The 14,843-nt window shown below is 37.1% G+C and overlaps 1 protein-coding gene and 1 pseudogene across 13 annotated transcripts in view; both read right to left on the bottom strand.

Annotated features, from left to right (window-relative positions):
* Positions 1 to 14,843, bottom strand: part of ANKS1B (ankyrin repeat and sterile alpha motif domain containing 1B) — a 1,017,748-nt gene that overhangs the window by 549,854 nt on the left and 453,051 nt on the right. The window lies entirely within an intron of this gene.
* Positions 4,553 to 5,279, bottom strand: LOC121480961 (annotated as a pseudogene).

Genomic DNA, 14,843 nt, shown 5'->3' with positions numbered 1-14,843 from the left:
CATTGTGACTGGTATGAAGTGATATATCATTGTGAGTTTGATTGGCATTTTGCTGATGATTAGCAATGTGGAATATCTTTTCATGTGTCTGTCATCTGTATGTCTTCTTTGGAAAAATGTCTATTTAAGTCCTCTGCTCATTTTAATCAGATTATTGGTTTTCTGCTACTTTGATTACTAGACCTTTATCTATTAAGACATTTGTAAATATCTTCTCCTATTCGTAGGTTGACTTTTAGTTTTGTTGACTGTTTCCTTTGCTCTGCAAAAGCCTTTTATCTTGATGAAATCCCAGTAGTTCATTTTTGCTTTTGTTTCCCTTGCCTTTGGAGACATGTCTACTAAGAAGTTGTTGAGGCCAAGGTCACAGAAGTTGCTACCTGTGTTTTCCTCTAGGATTTTGATGGGTTCCTGTCTCACTTTTAGGTATTTCATCCATTTTGAGTCTATTTTTGTGTATGGTATAAGAAAATGGTCCAGGTTCATTTTTCTACATGTGGCTGTCCAATTTTCCCAACACCATTTGTTGAACAGACTGTCTTTTTTCCATTAGATACTCTTTCCTGCCTTGTCGAAGATCAGTTGGCCATAGAATTGAGGGTCCATTTCTGGGTTCTCTATTCTGTTCCATTAATCTGCGTGTCTGTTTTGTGCTAGTACCACACTGTCTTGATGAAGTGATGCCTCCGGCTTTTTCTTTTTTCAACATTCTTTTGGGTATTCAGGGTCTTTTCTGGTTCCATACAAATTTTTGGATTGTTTGTTCTAGCTCTGCAAAAAATATTGATGGTATTTTGATAGGGATTGCATTGAATGTGTAGATTGCTTTGGGTAGCATAGACATTTTAACAATATTTTATTTATATTTATTTATAATAATTAATCTTCCAATCCATGAGCATGGAGCATTTTCCATTTCTTTGTGTCTTCTTCAATTTCTTTCATGAGTGAAATAAACCTCTTTGGTTAGGTTTATTCCTAGGTATGTTATGATTTTTAGTGTAATTGTAAATGGGATCAATCCCGTAAATTCTCTTTCTTCTGCCTCATTGTTAGAGTGTAGAAATGCAGCTGACTTTTTGATTAGTTTTATTTCCTATGACTGCTGAATTTGTGTAAAAAGTTCTAGCAATTTTCTGGTGGAGAATTTTGGGTTTTCTACATACAGTATCACATCACCTGCAGATTATGAATGTTTGACTTCTTCTTTGCTAATTTGGATGGATTTTGTTTCTTTTTGTTGTCTGATTGCTGGGACTAGAACTTCCAGTACTATATTGAATAACAGTGGTGAGAGCGGACATCCCTGTTGTGTTCCTGATCTCAGGGAAAAAGCTCAAAGTTTTTCTCCATCGAGGATAATATTTGCTGTGGGTTTTTCATACATGGCTCTTATGACACTGAGATATATTCCCTCTGTCCCTACACTGCAGAGAGTTTTTATCAAGAAAAGATGCTGCATTTTGTCAAATGTTTTTTCTTTTTTTAATAAAGATTTTATTTATTTATTCATGAAAGACATAGAGAGAGACAGACATAGAGGGAGAAGCAGATTCCCTGTGGGAAGCCTGATGTGGGGACACAATCCCCAGACCCAGGATCACGCCCTGAGGTGAAGGCAGATGCTGAACTGCTGAGCTACCCAGGCATCCCTGTCAAATTCTTATTCTGCATCTATTGCAAAGACCATATGGTTCTTGTCCTTTCTTTTATTAATGTGATGTGTCACATTGATTGATTTGCTGATGTTGAACTTCCTTGCAGCCCAAGAATGAATCCTACTTGTTCATGGTGAATAATCCTTTTCATGTACTCTTGGATCCTACTGGCTACATCTTGGTGAGAATTTTGGCATCCATGATCATCAGGGATATTGATCTGTAATTCCTCTTTTTGGTGGGGTCTTGGGATCAAGGTAATGCTGGCCTCATAGAGTTTGGAAGTTTTCCTTCCATTTCTATTTTTTGAAACAGTTTCAGAAGAATAGGTATCAATTTTTCTTTAAATATTTGGTAGAATTCCCCTGGGAAGCCATCTGGCCCTGGACTCTTGTTTGTTGGGAGATTTTTGATGATTGCTTCCATTTCCTTGCTGGTTATGGGTCTGTTCAGGTTTTCTATTTCTTCCTGATTCAGTTTTGATAGTTTATGAGTTTCTAGGAATGCATCCGTTTCTTCTAGATTGCTTAATGTGTTGGCATATAGTTGCTCATAATATTCTCTCATATTTGTATTTCTTTGGTGTTGGTTGTGATCTCTCCTCTTTCATTCATTTTATTAATTTGGGTCCTTTATCTTTTCTTTTTGAGAAGTCTGGTTAATGGTTTATTGATCTTTTTAATTCTTCAAAGAACCAGGTCCTAGTTTCGTTGATCCATTCTGGCTTTTTTTTTTTTTAATTTTTCTATTTCATTGATTTCTGCTCTAATCTTTATTATTTCTTTTCTCCTGCTGGATTTAGGCTCTATTTGCTGTTCTTTTTCCAGTTCCTTTAGGTGTAATGTTAAGTTGCACATTTGAGACTTTTCTTGTTTCTTGAGAAAGGCCTATATTGCTATATACTTGCCTCTAAGGACCACCTTTGCTGCATTCCAAAGGTTCTGAACTGTCATGTTTCATTTTCATTTGCTTCCATGTATTTTTTTAAATTCTTCTTTAATTTCTTGGCTGACCCATTCATTCTTTAGTAGGATGCACTTTAACCTCCATGTGTTTGTGGTCCTTCCAAATTTTTTCTTGTAGTTGACTTCCAGCTTTAAAGCATTGTGGTCTACAAATATGCATGGTATAATCTCAGTCTTTTTATATCAGTTGAGACCTGATTTGTGACCTAGTATGTGATCTATTCTGAAGAATATTCCATGGCATTGGACAAATATGTGTATTTTGCTGCTTTAGGATGAAATGCTCTAAATATATCTGTGAAATCCAGCTGGTCCAGTGTGTCATTCAAAACACGTATTTCTTGTTTCTCCTTCTGCTCAGATGATCTGTCCACTACTATGAGTAGGGTATTAATGTCTCCTACTATTATTCTATTATTACCAATGAGTTTTTTAAATTTTGTTACTAATTGGTTTATATATTTGGCTGCTCCAACATTAGGGACATAAATATTTACAATGGTTAGATCTTGTTGGATAGACCCTTTTATTATGATATAATGTCCTTCATATCTTATCATAGTCTTTGGTTTAAAATCTAATTTTTCTTATATAAGCCTGGGTACTCCAGCTTTCTTTTGATTGTAATGAAAAATGGTTCTTCACCTCCTCACATTCAATCTGAAGATGCCTTTGGGTCTAAAATTAGTCTCTTGTAAGCAGCATATTGATGGGTCTTGTTTTTTATCCATTCTGATACCCTATTGTCTTTTGATTGGAGCACTTAGTCCATTTGCATTCAGAGTAATTATTGAAAGATATGAAGTTAGTGCCATTGTATTACCTGTAACATTGCTGTTCCTATAGATTGTCTCTGTTCCTTTCTGGCCTTTGTTACTTTTGTGGTCTCTCTCCATTCAGAGGATCGTCTTTATATTCAGTTTTACTTCTTCCTTATCAATTTGGATGCCTTTTATCACTTTTTCATGTCAGATTGCTGCAGCTGGGATTTCCAGTACTATGTTGCATAAAAATACTGAGAGTGAACACCCTTGTCTTGTTCCTGATCTTAGAGGAAAAGCTCTCAGGTTTTCACCATTGAGGATAATATTAGCTGTGAGTTTTTTGTATATGGCCTTATTATGTTGAGGTATGTTCTCTCTAAATCTGCTTTGTTGAAAGTTTTTCATCATAAATGGATGTTTTACTTTGTCAAATGCTTTCTCTGCATTGTTAGGGTGATCATGTGGTTTTTATCTTTCCTCTTTTTATGTGATGCATCACACCGATTGATTTGCAAATACTGAACCACCCTTGAAACACTGGAAGAAATTCTACTTGATTTTGGTGAATGATTTTTTTAAGGTATTGGTGAATTTGGTTTGCCAAAACCAAATTTGTTGATGATTTGTGCATCTATGTTCATCAGAGATACTGGCCTGTAGTTTTCTTTTTTATAGTGTTTATCTGATTTTGGTATCAGAATAATGCTGGCCTCACAGAAATGCACTTGGAAGTTTTCCTTCCTATTCTATTTTTGGAGTAGTTTTAGAAGAATGGGTATTAACTTTTAAATTTTTTAAATTATTTTTTCACCACTCATTTATTAGGGTATTTGAAGCTTTATGTGTAATAAGTATGGAATGCAGAACAGATATGGTCCCTATCTCTCCCCTTCTAGTAATTTGCAAAGAATCAAGAAGCTGGTTGACAACCAGCTTCTATAACACCTGGTTGACAATCAGCTTCTATAACACCTTTGCAGAAGGCCTTGTAGTATATTATCAAAACTACCTGCTGCCCCTTACTTATATGCTCTACCTTTTAAAAGTTGTGAATAAAAATGTAACCCTCTTAATATTTCTTTAATTTTTTGCAACTACATTGAAATTTCATTTCTAGAATTTTCTACATGCCTTCAAAAGTTCCTCTAGTAGGAAAGAAGGCCACTCATCCTGCATAGGGCTAGGGAGGAACTCCTTTGACCCCTAGGCCAGTTATCTTGAAAACTACACCACTTCAGGCTGTTGCAGAAGACCCTTTGGGTCAATTCAACCTTGGACACAGGTCACACACATTTTAGACTAGTCCTTCCCTCTGAAGCAGCATGAAGTTGTTTTATGAACAGGCAACTTCACAGTTTGAAGTCTTTTCCCTGTCTTAGGATCTAAAAGAATCACTCTTCCTCCATTGTAGCAGGCAACCCAGAGCTCCCCCTCAGCATCAATACACATTCCATCTGGAATTTGTTCTTTCTCCAGCTTGTAAGCATGTCTGCAGTTGGAGAGCTTTCCTGTTTGCAGGCCATAGTCAATGGCTGTCAATGTAATAGATGATTTTGTGATCCAGGGACCAATCCAAATCACTGTAGATGTCTACCTGGTCAAAGTGCTCTACCGCGTGGTGGTCAGAAAAAGGGAGTACAGGAACCCCTGGTGTTGATCCAGAACTGCTGGCATCATTTCCTCAAGCATGGTTCCAGCAAAGTATTTCCAGTGGGATCCAGCTTCCCATCATTGAACTAATTGTTTTTCTCTTATCTACTGTGGCCAGGACAACTGTTAACTGATTTTCCCAGTTCAAAGCACAGAACTTTGTTCCAATGGTGGCAACATAACCTCCTGCCTGGTGAAGGGTCACAGAGCTGATGGGGGAATCCATGGTCACTTGCTGCACTCACTTGCTGAGCAAATCCTACTGGCAAACCTTTTTTGCAGAAATATCTACAAAGATCAGAGAGGTGGATGCCTCCTCCCACACTGGAGACAAGACACTGGCAGTTCTCTGGGAAAACATACTCAATCTTAATGGAAGACATTGTCATGGGAAGATCTTGGTACTAGTGACCCTCAGAGAGCTGGCTTGAATTCTTTCTTCTTTCTTTCTTTCTTTCTTTCTTTCTTTCTTTCTTTCTTTCTTTCTTTTTTTTCTTTCTTTCTTTCTTCTTTCTTTTCTTTCTTTCTTTCTTTCTTTCTTTCTTTCTTTCTTTCTTTCTTTCTTCTTTCTTTCTTCTTGCTTTCTTGCTTACTTGCTTACTTTCTTCTTTCCTTTCTTTCTGTCTTGAGGGAGAGAGCACATGGACTGCAGGGAAGAGGGGGAGAGGGAGAGACGGAGAGACAGATTCCTAAGCAGGCTCCTCAGCCAGCACAGAGCTTGTTGCCAAGACTCCATCCTCTCAACCCTGAGATCATGATGTAAGCTGAAATCAAAAGTTGGATGCCTAACCAACTGAACCCCCCAGGTGCTCCAGTATTAACTCTTTTTTAAATGTTTGATAGAATTCACTTGTGAAGCCATCTGGTCCTGGACTCTTGTTTATTGGGAGTTTGTTTGATTACCAACTCAATTTCATTACTAGTCATTGGTCTGTTCTAATTTTCTATTTCTTCCTGATTTCATTTTGGAAGATTGTATGTTTCTAGAAATTTACCCATTTCTCCTAGGTTAAATAATTAGGTCATTAATATCCGTGGCTTCTAATTATCTTGCTACTTGAAATGTGAACTATGGACCATCATTATCAGTGTCACCCAGAAGCTTGTTATAAATGTGGTTTCAGGCCCCAGCCCAGAACAAATAAGTCAGAATATTTTTTAACAAGATACTCAAGTGACTTGTATACACATTAAAGTTTGAGAACACTGTTTTAACATCAATATGTGTATAATTTGTGCCTATGTATCTATTTATGTATTATCATCTTTATTTACAGTTCCTCCCCTTTCAGGATTTTATATTACTTTATCACCCTAGTAAAAACAGGTGAGTTCAATAAAATAACCTAATTGCACAAATTCTACAAATGACCAGTTATTTCCCAAAATCATCTTCTAAGTATATTTGACTATGAAGAATTTTTACAGAAATATCTTTATTATTAAGGCAATTTTTGATTATTATTATATCAAAATATTGTTAAGCAGCACTGAATTTTTTTCTTTTCTTTTTTTCAAAGATTTTATTTATTTATTTGACAGACAAACGGAGCAAAAGCAGGGGGAGCAGCAGAGAAAGAGAGAGAGAAGGAAGCTCCACATTGAGCAGGGAGCCTAACATGGGGCTCAACCCCAGGACCCTGGGATCATTACCTGAGTTGAAGGCCGACATTTAACTGACTGAGCCACCCAGGCACTCCTGAATTTTTTTCTTTTAAAGAGACTTTTTACAAATATCATACTCTTATAATCAATATAATTAATCTAATTCCTCCCCCTTTGACTTAAATTTGAAAATTCATGAGTCATATTCATAGTCTTATTTTTGGTTTGGTTTTGTATTTGTGTATTTATGGCAACATGTGTTTAAGTGACCTGTGGTTGGGATGACATTCCCAGAACACAGAATTTTCAGTTTGAAACCAAGAAAATCCTGGGCAAACTAAATCAATTTTTCTATAATAAAGCTTATTAGGACTGATCACAATTGAAAAAATATTTACAAGTAATTTTTTATTTGGAATACTATTAGCATGTTGATTAAATGCTGATTTTTAAAAATCACAGAAGGTTATAGTATGAGCATTATGACATTTTCATAAAAGAGTAAGTTTTAAAACACCTGCTTCATTTCATTTTATGGACAGCTTTTAAAACAATCAGAAAAGTCTACTCTCATGTGTTTGACAGAAAACTCATCTTCTCTTAATGTGCCATAATAATTCTGAGATTCCTTAAAGACCAACCTTGAAAATATAACTTTTAACTTTTAAAAAGGACATATTTCTCTGCTGGTATTGCATAGTTATTCTAATTAATAAACTAATAAGCTTTAGTGGTCAATAAAGTAGATTGCCACTGACATTTTCCCTTTGTGTTTCTACAATATCTGAGATTGACCCCAGTCTCGTGGAAGTAAAACTGTATTTCTTTTCAGATATCCATTGTCATTTTAAAAATAAAAGGAATAGGGACAGTGCAAAATTTAAGAAAGTCTTTGGACCCTAGAACTAGTATGGGCAAGAATCAAACTGAGAAGATTATTTATTTTTATACAGAGATCACTTATAAAAAGAAAGAATGACTCAGAGGGGATAAGAACCCAGAGGGCAGAGCCAAAAGCCATCAGAACAACTCTCAGAGAGCAGACCTAAGCCCTATTCACAGAACAGGCAACATGTATCTGGCTGGAATTCAGAATTTCTACAAACTGATGACTTTTCCATCTTTTTAAAATGGAAGTGTATACTGTGGTTAATCCATGCATATCTGACCATTATATTATAGACATGTGGGTGGCAGATAATCTGTCTCTTTAGTTCACAAGACTTCTGACCAAGAGGAATGGTACTGTAAGTGCTTTGTTTAAGATATCTTACTTAAGGAGAGTCAACTCTATCTAGACCTAATTTAGATGATGAACCTCAACCTGAGACTAATGCTAAATGGTATGCAACTTTAAAGGGATTTTAGGAAGAGTTGAGCATATTTTACCTGTGAGAGGGGTGTGAATTGTTGAGTTAGAGGGTAGACTGTGGAAGATTGTATTTTATAGAGATAGCCATAGCTATTATCCTCTACCTCACATGTTCATCTAGAATCTTGCCATTCTCCCATCATAAAGTAGAATCTAATTCCCCTCCCACTAAATCTGGGTAGATTTGTGCCTCACTTATAACCAATAGAGTATGGCAGGAGAGATCTCAGATGACTTCTGAGATTAAGTCAAAAAGAAAATATTACCTCCACTTGCATCTGGAACACTAGCAATGGAACTCTGCATCTCCATGTACATAGTCCAACTGCCCTGGGACTAACATGCCTTAAGGGAACTCAAGCTAGTCTATACAGGGAGATGTCATGGAGAAGCTCAGGGACTACCTAAAAGAGAGTTACATGGCCAGTTTCTAGCTTCTTCAGCCCCACACTGTTTTAGTACCAGTTACCATATAACTGCAACTGCATAAGAGCTCTGAAACAATACCAATCAGAGAAGCCTGTCCTGAAACTATAATATAATAATTTCCATAGTTTTAACCTAGTAAAGTTTGGGGTGATTTCTTATATAACAATGGAAACATCTATTCTAAATTAAAGATTTTAAGTTTAATTTCATTTTTAAAAAGGTTTATTTGAGAGAGAGAGAGAGAGAGAGAGAGTGAGAGAGAGCGCATGAGCAGCGGGAGGGGCAGAGGGAGAGAGAGAATTTCAAACAGGCTCCACACCCAGTGGGAGCCTGATGTGGGACTCCATCTCATGACTCTGAGATCATGACCTCAGCAGAAATCGAGTCAGATGCCAACTGACGAAGCAACCCAGGTGCCTGTCGTCTTTTTTTTTTTTTTTTTTAAATAAGAGAATGCACTTGTAGATTCTGGACCTTCATTACACAGTTTTATTTGGGCCTGTACATAAGAGTAAAAAAAAAAAATTAGCTGTCTGCCATAGGAGCTCTAAATTTCAAGTCAAAATAAGTTTGAATCCTCTTTTTTATTATCATTTATTACCACGGACCACAGAAAGTTACTTAATTTTTTTGTTTCCCCATGTACTAATTGTTGATAATACCTATAAGAGAGAACTAGCATTTGGAATAAATTAAGCAAGTTAATACATGGGAAAAATCCCTACATGGTGCATGACATATAACTACCTGAGTCAGTTCTAGGGTCTACTTGTGACAATCTATTGGGATATCTCTAAGCAAAAGACACATCATCAAGATGGTATATGCAATGTAGAGAGATGGATAGAAGCAATGGCATTTCATCAGAGAGGTACCATATTATCTTATCTCTTTCTTTAAAGTACCAGACATTCCTTCCCTTCAATCTGTAAGCAACAAGCTGAAATATATTGTTTTATCTCTCTATTAAGCAAAACTTGTTGGGCTTTGAATTCCTTTTAGTTAAGGACTAAGACTTTTATGTCTGTATCCCAGTGCCTAACAGTGACCAAAGCAAAAGGAGTATTCCATAGGGATGCCTGGGTGGCTCAGCAGTTGAATGTCTGCATTCAGCTCAGGGCGTGATCCTGAGGTCCAGGATCGAGTCCCACATCTGGCTCCCTGCAGGGAGCCTGTTCCTCCTTCTGCCTGTGTCTCTGCTTCTCCATTTGTCTCTCATGAATAAATAAACAAATTTAAAAAAATAAGTGCTTTATAAATACTGGCTGAATAAAGGAAAAAGAAGTTTAACTAGCAGTTCCTTCCTTCCTAAATATACTCAGATACTGCCAGCATTGGGGGAAATCAGAAAGAAAAGTTCTGTTTCTTTAGATTTAGTTATAGTCTCAAGAACTCCGAAATAAGGGATCAAGTTTATACAAATTAATAACAATTATAATTAGCAAAAGTGGTATGTATTTTTAAAATATATTCAAACATGATATAATAAGATTACTGATAGGCAGGATAACATAGTGATTAAGAGCACAGACCTTGAGTCAGAAAGTATGGAAGCAATTTCCTGTTCCACTCTCTTCTAGCCAAATACATGTAGGCAAGTCAATTAAAGGCTCCGTGGTTTAGTTCCCCATCTGTAAATCACAGGTGACAATAGTACGTACCTAGATACTACTGTTTTAAGGATTAAATGAGTTAATATATCTAAAATATGTAGAACACTTCTTAGTAATAATGATGATTATTTGCCTATAAAAATCTAATTGAAAATGATAACTTTTGTGCTAAAATGAAGGACACTGTCTTAACTACTCTAAAATTACTCAGAATTCATAAATGAATCCTGTTGAGTGAAGAAAATTGCTACATAAGGCCTTCGAAGTAGTTACATAAGTACCTAGAGGCCCCCATACAATACAGTAAACCTAGAATCCTCTGCCTTGAATTTGTCAAAATTAAGTAAAAATAGAAGAAGAATAATAAATACTAAGCTGTGAATGCTAATGTCTACTTGGGATAATTTAGTGACAATAAATCTAAGCAGACCCACTGGGTTATGCCAAGACATTTTCCTAACTAAATCTAATTTGGTTGACTTTTTCTGTTTAATTAGTGAATATGATAATTATGTGTTCTGAAAGTTGTGTGAATTTAATACCATTAAGTAGCACTAAAGCAAAGTAGAGCAAAATACCAAGAAATAATTTCTTTTAAGGACTTGCCTTCTTGTAAGGAATACAATTAACTCCCTAGAGCAATCCTTATTTGCCTACATAATGAATGCTGAGGGAGAGTGAGGCACTTCCCACTTTACTTCTCATCAATACCTATACAACTTAGTCTGATTTAGTTGAACCTAGGGCATTTTCAATAATTACAAGCACAGGGGTCTACCACAGATTTTCCCACGGGAGAAAATTTATTTTTATATTTTTAACCCCTTGGTTGCCTAAATAGTCAGGGCTAATACCAGATATATGTAAGGATGCCTAAATGTTTTAAAATTAAGAAGATATAAATTACAAATGGTGCTTTCTTTCATTCTTTCAGGCTGACATCTGGAGACCTTTTGTTAGAATATAAAGGGTTTTTTTCTTTCTTTTAATTTTCCTTTTTTTTTTTTTTGTAATTAGATTGCTAGTGATTGCTTAACTTTGTCCTTTTTGGAGATGTGTTCAAGAAATATTTAGGAAACAATATCACATCCTGTGATACTCTTTCATTAATAAAGAAGAGTGAAAGGATCCAGTTATAAAAATAGGCAGTGGGAAATAAAATTGTATTTTCTAGCATATGTGGGAACCACAGGATTTTTGCTAGAATATAGAAGAAAGTTTTGAATGAGCTTAAAATAAGGTTTGACTCTTTTATTTTTATTTTGATTTTTTATTTCGACAGAGAGAAAGAGAGAGAATACAAGCAAGGGGAGTGGCAGGAAGAGGAAGAGGGAGAAGCAGGCTTTCACTGAGCAGGGGGCTGGGATCATGACCCCAGCTGAAGTCAAACATGTAACTGACTAAGCCACTCAGGCACCCCAGGTTTGATTAATTCTTAAATGTATTGTTAGTACATTGACTAGAAAAAATTACATTTGGCCATATTTTAAAAATTCACACCTAAACTTACTTTGGCTTGCTTATCATTTTTTGGATTAGTTCTTGTTTGTTTTTAATTAATTGATTTATGTATTTGAGAGAAAGAGAGAGAGAACAAGAGAGAGAGAGAGAGAGAGAGCAGGAGCTGGGAGAGGGAGAAGCAGACTCCCCACTGAGCAGGAAGCCTGATGAAGGGCTCAAAGTGGGGCTCAATACTAGGCTTGATCCCAGGACCCTGGGATCATGACTTGAGCAGAAGGCAGATGCTTAAACAACTGAGCCACTCAGGCACCCCTACTTCTTGTTGATTAATTGCTTTACTTCTTTCCTTCATCCTACTCTTAAATAAACATTAGGCAAAAATTCATTTACTGACACTGTACTAGGTGATGGAGATTACAGTGGAAAAGCATAATCTCTATAATCATGAAGCTTATGATACAAAACAAAACAAATAAAGACACTTAGGGTGGGCTCCCCCATCCAATGACTGGTATGTTTACAAGAGGAAAAGGCATAGCAACACAGGGAAGGCATGAGGAGATGAGGACTGGAGTCAGGAGATGTCCTGACTCCAGGACAGACTGGAGTCAGGCTGCCATAAGCCAAACAACACCCGGAACCTGCCAAGGAAAGGAAAGATCTTCCTGAAAACCTTCAGAGGTAGCATGACCCTGCTGACAACTTGATTTCAAACCTGTAGGATTCAGAACCTGAGAAAATAAAGTTCTATTGTTTCAAGCCACCAAGTTTGTGATACTGTTTTGTGGCAGCCCTGGGAAGGAAACTTAACACAGACATGTTGACTTTCAAGTGTCTGTGGAATGTCTAAGTGCAGAGGTCAAGGAGAAAGATGAATTTAGAAATTTTTGAACTCAAGTTTGGGCTGGAGATAAAACTATGAGGAACATTAGCATATGATTGAAAAATAAAGCCATGTAAGTGGCTGAGATCATCCAGAAGCAGTTTGCAGAGGAAGGGAAGAGAAACTCATCTAGAACCCTGAAGAATAGCAACCTTGTATGAGTGGGCACACATGGGGTACTCACAAAGGGAGACCAAGATGGAGGCCAGAGCAGTAGAAGGACAACCAAGAAAGTGCGGTGTCATAGAGCCACATGCAGACAGTGTTTCACAAGCTAAGTGCAGCAGATTGGTCAAGTAAGATAAAGGCTTTGTCCATGATATTTAGAAAGAGACCATCCCAGGGGGACCTAACAGATTTCAGTGGGATCGTGGAGTAGTTTTTGAGGAGTCACCAAGAGATAAGAAAGCAAGTCCAGGAAGCATAGACAACTCTGAGAGGCTGAGTGTGAAAGGGAGGAAATCTGTAACTAGATGCAGACACAGGATCAAGGCAAGGATTTTCACATGACTTAATCATCAGTATTTGAGTTTACTTACAGATGCTTGTATCTTTATCTAATGAGGCACCTTGATATTTAGACAATGATGATAAAACAAATAGAATGGTACCTTACTGTTGAATGGTACCTTACTGTTGACCATAAAATTTCTAAGTTAGAGCAAAACAACTAGAACATGTTTTATAAGATACAAATCTAAAAAGTCAGTAAATGAGAATCTGTTGTTGGTAGAAGTGTTCTGCATAATTTATAAAGAGGGAAATTGTAGGCAGGATAATGTTTTGAAATGCAAAACATCTGACTCATAGTAGAGATGAAGAGCACTGAATGACCCATGAGAGAAACTTATCTTATTGTTCATACAGGGCAGAGAAAATTCAGAACCGATAAGGAATCAGACATCGCACAGCAAAACTACTTTAATGAGAGTGAATCATGATGCCACCCAAGGAAATGAATCAGGTGCCCAGTCTTCATAATTACAGTCCCCCCACCCCCTTTCAAATTAAAACTAAAGTCAGGTAACAACTAATGTCCCTGTAGAACAAATTTAGCCAAATGGAAATACACAACGGCCTAGGAAGTAAATGAAAGTATCAAAGGGATGCAGCTTTTCCAGCAAAGAAAGAAAAAGAACCATTACTTTAAGTGTAATGACATGCCACCTGGCCCCAAAGAGCTTTTAAATGCTTTTATTGCGTCCCGTATTTCAGCTGACGTGGGTGTCCTCCCACCATGGAATAATTCCAATAGCTTTTTCTCAACACTGAAGTCTTAGGTATTGTACCGGAGGCTCCTGTGGTGAGCATCCCTGTCTCCTCCTGTCCCCCTCCCCTCCAGCTTCCACAGTCAACCATAAGTCTTATCAATTCTAGGTCTTAAACATCTCTCATTTCTCTTCTTCCCCAGAGCTACAGCTCTGATCTAAGCTGCCCCCGACTCACCTAGGCCAAGTCCCACTTACCCTGTCTTGACCCCTCTCAGAGAAGCCTCAGCATAGCTAGAAGGAGCAAGGAAAAGTGCAAATCACATCTTGTTCTGCTGCTTAAAACCTTGGGTGGTTTCCCGCTATGGCCACAGCAAACCTATACAGGTCTTTGTGAGGAGTTAAAAAAAAAATAAATTAACTATTCCCTCCCTGGGATAAGCAGAGTCAGGTTTTAGACCCAATTTCCTCCTCTGGACAGGCTTTTTATGCAGTGCAGAAACTACCCTTTACCCTAGGAATAAAATCCAGACTCTTTAAGGTGGTTTGTACAGCCCTCTCCAACCTTGTTTCTGTCACCATTTGCCATTCTTTTGTTCATACTCTCTGATCCTGCTATCCTGGATCAATTTCAGTTCCTTGAATATCCCATATCCTTATTTAATCTTTGCCAAACTTTCCACTGTTTGGAAAAAGAATATCTCCTGTCTGTCCAGATAACTCCTGCTTGATTTTAGGTCTTGACAAAAATATTACTCCCCCTTTATAGGAATTCCAGACTGCCTCAGTTAGAATAAATCTTCTTGCCACACAGTTTGCCTGAGCCTAAATGTGCTCAACACAACATTCATTAGGATTTACTGAAATTGCTGGTATAAAGTTTGCCTTCTCTGATGGACTCTTAGCTCAGTGAGGGCAGGACTCTTAGCTCTTTGCCCATTTGTTTCCCACTGTATCATCTATGTATAGTAACATGTCTCACACCTAATACATGCTCAAGAAATATTTATTGGTTGAATAAATAATTAAATGCATGGGAAAAGCCTGGAATCCTTGTTGCAGTATAGTGGGAAAAGTTTTGTCGGAGGATACAGGTTCTAATCCTGGTTCTGCCACTTACTTAGTTGTGTGACCTTAATCAAGTTTCTTTACTTTCTTCATCTTTAAAATGTTGATACTATCATCTGTCTTATCTACCTACAAGAAGCTCATAGGTGCAAAGGGGACAATATTTA

Source organism: Vulpes lagopus, chromosome 23 (genome assembly GCF_018345385.1).
Source record: "Vulpes lagopus strain Blue_001 chromosome 23, ASM1834538v1, whole genome shotgun sequence".
In the NCBI taxonomy this organism is placed as follows: domain Eukaryota; kingdom Metazoa; phylum Chordata; class Mammalia; order Carnivora; family Canidae; genus Vulpes; species Vulpes lagopus.
This window is presented reverse-complemented; position numbering and strand designations above follow the sequence as displayed.